At 44.1% G+C, this 10,093-nt stretch overlaps 1 non-coding gene across 1 annotated transcript; it reads right to left on the bottom strand.

Moving 5' to 3' along the window:
* Window positions 1–9,571: 9,571 nt before the first annotated feature.
* On the bottom strand, window positions 9,572–9,711 carry LOC124693881. Its single transcript, XR_007000327.1, has one exon. It is a non-coding gene; the product is annotated as a small nucleolar RNA Z247 (small nucleolar RNA).
* Between the last annotated feature and the right edge of the window lie 382 nt (window positions 9,712–10,093).

Below are 10,093 nucleotides of genomic sequence, written 5' to 3'. Positions count from 1 at the left end.
GGAGCTCCATGAAGTTCTAGTAAACCGGTGAAGGCTGACGGACATAGCTCTTTGGAATAAAAGCAATCTCTTGAAGAAATGTTTATCAAAACTTGCATTGGTATTAGACTTTCTGGTCTAATATCGTAGCTAGAGCATTAAAACACCTCTTATTTATAATGAACTTGTTGAGTACGCTCGTACTCATACCACTCTTAAATCCCATGCTTAGATTGTCTGAATCGTCTGGAGGAGGACTACGACAACAATGAAGGAGCCGAGATCATCGGCTATGAAGAACCAGACCTCTCTGGAGGTATCGAGGGCGTAGACTACCTCATCGTCTATGGAACCGGGGAGGCTTCCGGAGGAGATCAAGCCTGAACATCTCGAGTAGTAGTAGCAGCCGAGCAGTCCGAACTCTTAGTATTTAGCTGCTCGAAGAAATAAATGTAAACTTAATGAGACTCTTATATTGTAAGCTAAGTTGGGTTCGCCTCGAACCCAGGAGTATTCCTCTTAGGACCCAAGAGGAGCTCCGAGACAACATGTGTGTGATATTTGTAATAATAAATGAATGAGTTATGGACCTGCTATGTTTTGTTGTACTACTCTGAGGGATGTAATATTTGCGGAATGGTACTTCGTGAATGTTATATCAACGACTGGCATACTACAACATGCAGTGGTATGCAGGGTCCCTACATGTTCTTTGCAAACAAACATCATCATCCACACTATACATCTAATCCTCTGTTTACAGCAAGCCGGTGAGATTGACAACCTCACTGTTACGTTGGGGCAAAGTTATGTGATTGTGTTGTGCAGGTTCCACGTTGGCGCCGGAATCCCTGGTGTTGCGCCGCACTACACTCCTCCGCCATCAACCTTCAATGTGCTTCTTGACTCCTACTGGTTCGATTAAACCTTGGTTTCTTATCGAGGGAAACTTGCTGCCGTGCGCATCACACCTTCCTCTTGGGGTTCCCAACGGACGTGTCAACTACACGCATCAAGCAAATTTCTGGCGCCGTTGCCGGGGAGATCAAGACACGCTGCAAGGGGAGTCTTCCACATCCAATCTCTTTACTTTGTTTTTGTCTTGCTTTATTTTATTTACTGCTTTGTTTGCTCTTATATCAAAAACACAAAAAAATTAGTTGCTAGATTTACTTTATTTACTGTCTTGTTCTCCATATTAAAAACACAAAAAAATTAGTTACTTGCACTTTACTTTTGTTACCATGTCTAGCTCTGCACCTATTACTTCTTCACCTGAGGAATTAGTCTTCACTTTTAAACAAGGGGATGAGGAGAGTTTTAAAGATGCTTGGTCTAGAATTTTTGATTCTTATCGTAAAGCTGAACCTCAAATGACTCGAAGTTTGCTCCTTAGTAACTTTTATTTTGGGCTTATGATTCACTATAGATATGCCTTGGATGCTGTAGTGGGAGGAGATTTCCTTCATTGCGATGGGGATCAAGCTTTTAATGCCATAAAAAAATTGGTTGCATCACATAGTTCAGCTAATAACTTTGCTTCAGCTCTTATTAGCATTTATAATAGATTAAACACTCTTGAGACAAGTGCATCTTGCTTGGAAAACAATTATAGTTATGTTCGTAACCGTCTTGATCAAGTTTTGGTGAACTCTGAACCTTCAACATGGGACCCTACTATTAAAGTTGTTATAGGTGGTGAAACTTTTCATGCCAATTGTGATATTATGTCTGAATTTTGCCTTATGCCTAAGAGTATTTATGAATCTTTGACACTTTGGGGACTCGTTGAAGGGGAGAAGGAATAACTCTTATTGATAACTCGTTATAACTCCTAAGGGAATAGCCGAGGGTGTGCATACAACCATTCTTGGAAGAACAATATCCACCGATTATCTTGTTATTGAATGTGTAGGAACAGGACAAATCACACTCGGAAGATCCCCGCTGAAACTATTGGGAGCAGTCATAGATGTGGGAGAAGGCACCCTAAAATTCACCTCTACACCGGGAGGTAGACATGTATTCCCTAAATCAAAGAGTAAGAAAAAGAATAAGAAAGGTAGGCGTAAAGCCCGAGGTAATGTTGATGCTTCATCTCTTGATAATACTTGATACACACTTTCTGCGCCTAGCTGAAAGGCGTTTTAAAGAAAAGCGCTTATGGGAGACAACCTATTATTTTACTTCTGCACTCTATTTTATATTTGAGTCTTGGAAGTTGTTACTACTGTAGCAACCTCTCCTTATCTTTATTTTATTGCATTGTTGTGCCAAGTAAAGTCTTTGATAGTAAAGCCAATACTAGATTTGGATTACTGCGCAGGAACAGATTTCTTGCTGTCACGAATTTGAGCAGTAGTCCCTGTAGAAAAATTAAAAAAATCTTCCAATTTACGTGCGTGATCCTCAGATATGTACGCAACTTTCATTAAATTTGGGCATTTTCATCTGAGCAAGTATGATGCCTCTTTAAAATTCGTCTTTACGGACTGTTCTGTTTTGACAGATTCTGCCTTTTATTTCGCATTGCATGTTTTGCTATGTTTGATGGATTTCTTTGTTCCATTAACTTTCAGTAGCTTTGTGCAATGTCCAGAAGTGTTAAGAATGATTATGTCACCTCTGAATACATGAATTATGCACTGACCCTCTAATGAGTTTGTTTCGAGTTTGGTGTGGAGGAAGTTTTCAAGGGTCAAGAGAGGAGGATGATACAATATGATCAAGAAGAGTGAAAAGTCAAAGCTTGGGGATGCCCCTGTGGTTCATCCCTGCATATTTTAAGAAGACTCAAGCGTCTAAGCTTGGGGATGCCCAAGGAATCCCTTCTTCATCGACAACTTATCAGGTTCCTCTAGTGAAACTATATTTTTATTCCGTCACATCTTATGTGCTTTATTTGGAGCGTCTGTTTGTTTTTGTTTTTGTTTGAATAAATCAGATCCTAGCATTCTTTGTTTGGGAGAGAGACACGCTCCGCTGTTTCGTATGAACACATGTGTTCTTAGATTTATCTTTAATGTTCATTGCGAAATTTGAACTACTTCATTCATTGTTATATGGTTGGAAACGGAAAATGCCGCATGTGGTAAATGGTTTAATGTCTTGAATAATGTGATACTTGGCAATTGTTGTGCTCATATAGATCTTGTTTAAGCTCTTGCATCATGTACCTTGTACTCATTAATGAATAACTACATAGAGCTTGTTAAAATTTGGTTTGCATGATTGATCTCTAGAGTCTAGATATTTTCTGGTTGAGATGTTTGAACAACAAGGAGACAATATAAAGTCTTATAATAGTTACAATATGTTCATATGTGAGCTTTGCTGCACTTTTTATACTTGAGTTTGCTTCAAACAACCTTGCTAGCCTAGCCTTGTATTGAGAGGAATTCTTCTCGTGCATCCAAATCCTTGAGCCAATAACCATGCCATTTGTGTCCACCATACCTACCTACTACATGGTATTTCTCCGCCATTCCAAAGTAAATTACTTGAGTGCTACCTTTAAAATTTCTATTCTTTGTCTTTGCAATATATAGCTCATGGGACAAATAGCTTAAAAACTATCGTGGTGAAGAATATGTACTTATGTGTCTTATTTCTTAATAAGTTGCTTGTTGAGCGGTAACCATGTTTTCTGGGGACGCCATCAACTTTTACCTTTGTTGAATATCATGTGAGTTGCTAAGCATGTTCGGCTTGTCTGAAGTAACAGCGATTTTCATGATCAAATGGTTTGAGTATGCATACTGTTAGAGAAGAACATTGGGCCGCTAACTAAAGCCATGATTCATGGTGGAGGTTTCAGTGTGGACAACTAATCCTCAATCTCTTATGAGAATATTAATTGTTGTTGAATGCTTATGCATTAAAGAGGAGTCCATTATCTGTTGTCTATGTTGTCCCGGTATGGATGTCTAAGTTGAGAATAATCAAAAGCGAGAAATCCAATGCGAGCTTTCTCCTTAGACCTTTGTACAGGCGGCATAGAGGTACCCCTTACTTTATTGTTGAGTCAGTTTGCCTATTCCATCTATCTTAGAAGCAAACACTTGTATCAACTGTGTGCATTGATTCTTACATGTTTACTTATTGCACTTGTTATATTACTTTGTGTTGACAATTATCCATGAGATATACATGTTGAAGTTGAAAGCAACCGCTGAAACTTTTATCTTCCTTTGTGTTGCTTCAATACCTTTACTTTGAATTTATTGCTTTATGAGTAACTCTTATGCAAGTCTTATTGATGCTTATCTTGAAAGTATTATTCATGAAAAGTCTTTGCTATATGATTCATTTGTTTACTCATTATCTTCATCATTGCTTCGAATCGCTGCATTCATCTCATATGCTTTACAATAGTATGATCAAGATTATGATAGCATGTCACTTCAAAAATTATCTTTGTTATCGTTTACCTACTCGAGGGCGAGTAGGAACTAAGCTTGGGGATGCTTGATACGTCCTAAACGTATCCATAATTTCTTATGTTCCATGCTACTTTTACGATGATACCCACGTGTTTTATACACATTATATGTCATTATTATGCATTTTCTGGCACTAACCTATTGACGAGATGCCGAAGAGCCAGTTGCTGTTTTCTGCTGTTTTTGATTTCAGAAATCCTAGTAAGGAAATATTCTCGGAATTGGACGAAATCAACGCCCAGGGTCCTATTTTTGCACGAAGCTTCCAGAAGTCCGAGGAGTAAACGAAGTGGGGCCACGAGGCGACGACACGCCAGGGCGGCGCGGCCCAGGCCCTGGCCGCGCGGCCCTGTTGTGTGGGCCCCTAGTGACGCCCCTTGACCTGCCCTTCCGCCTACTTAAGGTCTTCATCGTGAAACCCCCAGTACCGAGAGCCACGATACGGAAAACCTTCCAGAGACGCCGCCGCCGCCAATCCCATCTCGGGGGATTCAGGAGATCGCCTCCGGCACCCTGCCGGAGAGGGGAATCATCTCCCGGAGGTCTCTTCATCGCCATGATCGCCTCCGGATCGATGTGTGAGTAGTTCACCCCCGGACTATGGGTCCATAGCAGTAGCTAGATGGTCGTCTTCTCCTCATTGTGCTATCATGTTAGATCTTGTGAGCTGCCTATCATGATCAAGATCATCTATTTGTAATCCTTCATGTTGTGTTTGTTGGGATCCGATGAATATTGAATACTATGTCAAGTTGATTATCAATCTATCATATATGTTATTTATGTTCTTGCATGCTCTCCGTTGCTAGTAGAGGCTCTGGCCAAGTTGATACTTGTGACTCCAAGAGGGAGTATTTATGCTCGATAGTGGGTTCATGCCTCCATTAAATCTGGGACGAGTGACAGTAAAGTTCTAAGGTTGTGGATGTGTCGTTGCCACTAGGGATAAAACATCGATGCTTTGTCTAAGGATATTTGTGTTGATTACATTATGCACCATACTTAATGCAATTGTCTCGTTGTTTACAACTTAATACCGGAGGGGTTCGGATGATAACCTCGAAAGTGGACTTTTTAGGCATAGATGCATGCTCGGATAGCGGTCTATGTACTTTGTCGTAATGCCCTGATTAAATCTCATAGTACTCATCATGATATATGTATGTGCATTGTTATGCCTTCTTTATTTGTCAATTGCCCAACTGTAATTTGTTCACCCAACATATGCTATCTTATGGGAGAAACACCACTAGTGATATGTGGACCCCGGTCCTATTCTTTACATCTGAAATCCAATCTACTGCAATTGTTCTTTACTGTTCTTTGCAAACAAACATCATCATCCACACTATACATCTAATCCAGTGTTTACAGCAAGCCGGTGAGATTGACAACCTCACTGTTACGTTGGGGCAAAGTTCTGTGATTGTGTTGTGCAGGTTCCACGTTGGCGCCGGAATCTCTGGTGTTGCGCCGCACTACACTCCTCCGCCATCAACCTTCAACGTGCTTCTTGACTCCTACTGGTTCGATTAAATCTTGGTTTCTTACTGAGGAAAACTTGCTGCTGTGCGCATCACACCTTCCTCTTGGGGTTCCCAACGGACGTGTCAACTACATGCATCAGTGTGTCGCGAGGTAACATGGTAGGAGAGGAAAAAGTTGTTTTAGCCATAGCGGTACTACCGGTACCAGGAGCGGTAGTACCGCTACCCCTACTGGTACCGCTCGGAGATACCGCTCTGAGGATTGCACACGAGATTGACCCACAGAACAAGTTACGGTACCTTTACGGTACCTTGAGCGGTAGTACCGCTTGAAAGCGGTAGTACCGCCCACGGTACCGTTCAAGTACCGTAACACGTTACGGCAGTACCGCTCTGGTACCGCTCTGGTACCGCTTGGATCCGAGAAAGTCCGGACCCTATTGCGGTACCTCAAGCGGTACCGCGAGCGGTAGTACCGCTATGTGTCCACGTGGACAAGTTCTGTGGGGATTCGAACTCAGAGCGGTAGTACCGCTTCCCGGAAGCGGTAGTACCGCTTAGGCAAAAACAGCACATAACGGTTGGATTTGGAGGGACCTATAAAAAGGCCCCTTCTTCCCCAGCTCGTTTTTAGCTCTTCTCTCTCTCTCTCTCTCCTCCATTGTTGCTGAGCTCAAACTGAGTGGATCTCCCTCCCACCCAATCAATCTTGCTCATACTTTGAGGAGTGGTGGAGGAGACCCCGATCTATCGTTCTACCGAGAGAAATTTCACCAATTCGTGGTAGTCCTTAGTGGATCTTGGTGGTAGAGTTCCTATGGTGGAATCTTGGAAGAAGTGCATCCATGGAGGCTAGCTTGGTGTTGTACTAGCCCCATGGGTTGTTGGGAGCCTCCTTGTGGTGTGGAGCTCGCCCCAACCTTGTGAAGGAATCACCGCCTCGACCGGTGCCTTAGTGGAGAAGGGGGAGCACCTTCGTGGAGCTCTCTCGAGGAAGAAGGTGAGGCCTTCCTTCATGGTGTGGCCGTAGCCTCTTGTGTGAGGCTAGCACCTCCTCAACACAGACGTACTCCCTTTTGTGGGAGGAACTGCGGGAAACAAACCTCGCCTCGTCTCCGCGCCCTCCGGTTGTCCCGCTCCTTACTCTTACTATCTTGTGTGATTCCTTTACTTGTTGTACTTGTCTAGGATCGTTGTAGGAACACCGCCATCGCTAAAGTTATCACCTTTACCTTCCGTTGCACTAAAAATTGAAAAGACTAAAACTTGTCGTAGCGCCATTCACCCCCCCTCTTGTTCGCTACGATCCATTCACTCTTGAACAGTAGTTGGCTCACCAGTAGATGCAAAATTAGCAAACCAAAGATTATCATACCGCACACGACCATCAGTGATGAGTTTAGGTTGCACAATGCCTTGCTGTAGACGTGTACACGGTCGGGCAGCCACGGGATCGGGCACAGGCACAGATGGCACAGCTGATCCAGAACTGCCAGATGGTGCAGCCACACGGGATCCCGTCGCAGTGGACGACGCGCTGCAAGAGGCTGATTCATCCGCAGAAGATCCAGGCGCAGCCAGAGATGTTGCAGGCGAATCTGCCGTAGCTGACGCCGATTGGGCCGTGGTCACAATCGTGGCCCCGGAGGCAGGAGTGGTCGGGAGGGAGGACGAACCCGGCGGCGCCACGTAGCGGGACACAGCACCACTGCCCGTCCCTTCCTGGAACGGCCGATCCGAGGAGGATTTCGCTGTAGATCCCGAGAAAGATTCGCCAGGGCTGTTCCCGGAATTTCCGCCAGAACTGTCGGAGTGCATTAAATCATCTGTTTCCTGCATAAGAGACTCAACAGCCAGGTAATTAGGAGGATTAGCATCATCATCAGTTCGTACATCAGTACCCCGAAACACAAGACCAAGATTGGAAGGAAGAAGGGAAATTTCAGCACGAAGTTGAGCACGGCATTGGGATGAAGTTTGGCAAACGGGAAAACGGCCTCATCGAAAACAACATCACGAGAGATGTAAATCCGACCGGTAGAAACATCAATACATCGATATCCTTTGTGTTGACCACTGTAACCTAGGAACACACATTGAGTAGAGCGAAATTGCAATTTGCGAGAATTATAGGGGCGAAGATTGGGCCAACAAGCGCACCCAAAAACTCGCAAAAACGAGTAATCTCCCTTTTGTTTAAAGAGACGCTCAAGAGGGGTTTGGTTAGAAATAACCCTGCTAGGAAGGCGATTGGTTAAGAAAACCGCCGTAAGATACGCCTCGTCCCAAAACTTGAGAGGCATAGAGGCATGAGCTAAAAGGGAGAGACCAACCTCAACAATATGTCTGTGTTTATGTTCAGCAGAGCCATTTTGCTGATGCGCATGAGGATAAGAAACATGATGTGAAATCCCTACTCGCTGAAAAAAGGTGTTGAGCTTATGATACTCACCACCCCAATCGGTTTGAACCGCCAGAATCTTCTTATCAAAGAGGCGTTCGACATGATGCTGAAAGTCAGGGAACTTCTGAAACACATCAGATTATTTTTAAGCATATATATCCAGGTGAACTTGCTATAATCATCAATAAAACTGACATAATATTTATTTCTTCCAATTCAAACTGAGGCAGGGCCCCATACTTCAGAAAACACAAGTTCTAAAGGAGCAGAAGATTCACTAAAAGATTTAGAATAAGGTCACTGATGACTCTTGACTTTTTGACAGACATCACAAAACCGACTCTTTATTTGACTCACTAAAGGGAATTTCATTATCTCGAAGAATTTTCTGAACAACAGCTGAAGATGGATGTCCTAGACGTCTATGCCAATGTGAAGAGGACTGAACGCCAAGAGCTTGCTTCCTTGACGACCAAGATGAGGGAGACGACATAGGATAGAGACCACCCACACATCTACCTTGAAGAAGAATTTTCCTCGTGTCATGATCCTTAATAGAGAAAAAGTTAGGCCAATATTCTAGAAAGGCATGATTATCTTGTGCAAGGTGATGAACAGAAAGGAGACTTTTAGTAGCATCAGGGACATGTAAGATATTGTTAAGATGAAAATTATGATTGGGGGTACGATATAACGAATGATCAATGTGATGTATGTCCATACCTTTACCATTGGCACCATGAATCTGATCATTGCCATTGTAACGTTCCCTCATGGCCAGCTTGTCCAATTCCCCTGTAATATGCTCAGTAGCACCCGTATCAGTGTACCACTGTGGATCAACACCATGTGTGACTGCATTAGCCGAGCGTTCAGGTCCCTGATAATTCTTGTTGAACCTTTTCCAGCAGCGGAACACAGGATGACCCTCCCTGTCACATATCTTACATGTGACTTGGGCCCCCTGCCTGGCGCGACCTCCTCCCTGGCCACTTCCTTGGCGCGGTTGATAGCCACCTCCATGATAGCCACCATAGTTGCCACCGCCACCATGGTTGCCACCGCCACTGTTATTGTTGTTGCCATTATAGTGGTTATTGCCATTGTATCCACGGCCTCCACCACCACCAAAATTGCCTCGCCCACCACTACGTCCACCCTTATTGCGATCTCCGTAATTTCCACGAGATGCAGCGTTCGCAGAGGATTCAGCACCATTGCCGCTGCCAGGGTTCTAGATATCAAGGCGAGATTCATACGCAAGAAACAGCGAGTAAAGGTCACCGAGGCTCACAGATTTTTGAGCCTTGATCAGGGTTGTAATTGCAGCCACAAAGCCGTTGTATTCATCATCTAGACCAGCGAGAACATAAGAGGTAACATCATCATCGTCCTGAGGCTTGCCAGCCGTAGCCATCTCGTCAGACAGGGTCTTGATGCGATCGAAGTAGGAAACACCTGAGGAGAAATCCTCCCTCTTGGTTTGATTAAGCTGGGTATGCAGATGCACGACCCGAGCCTTTGATTGCGACGAAAACATCTCCGTCACCTTTCCCCACATGGCAACGGAACTACACAGCCCGACCAGCTGCGTGAGCACTTCTCTCATCATGTTTCGGAGAAGGTAAGCCAGCACCTGTTGATCTTGAGCGATCTAGCGTGCATATTCTGGACTGGGCACCATCATCTTTGCGCCTTCCTTGTCCGTTGTTTCGATCTCCTTTGCCGGTTCAGCAACCGAGCCGTCGAGGAAGCCCATGAGCTGAGCGCCTCGGATCTCC

This window comes from Lolium rigidum, chromosome 2 (genome assembly GCF_022539505.1).
Source record: "Lolium rigidum isolate FL_2022 chromosome 2, APGP_CSIRO_Lrig_0.1, whole genome shotgun sequence".
In the NCBI taxonomy this organism is placed as follows: domain Eukaryota; kingdom Viridiplantae; phylum Streptophyta; class Magnoliopsida; order Poales; family Poaceae; genus Lolium; species Lolium rigidum.
Note: the sequence above shows the minus strand (reverse complement) of the source record. Positions and strands in the feature narration are given on the sequence as shown.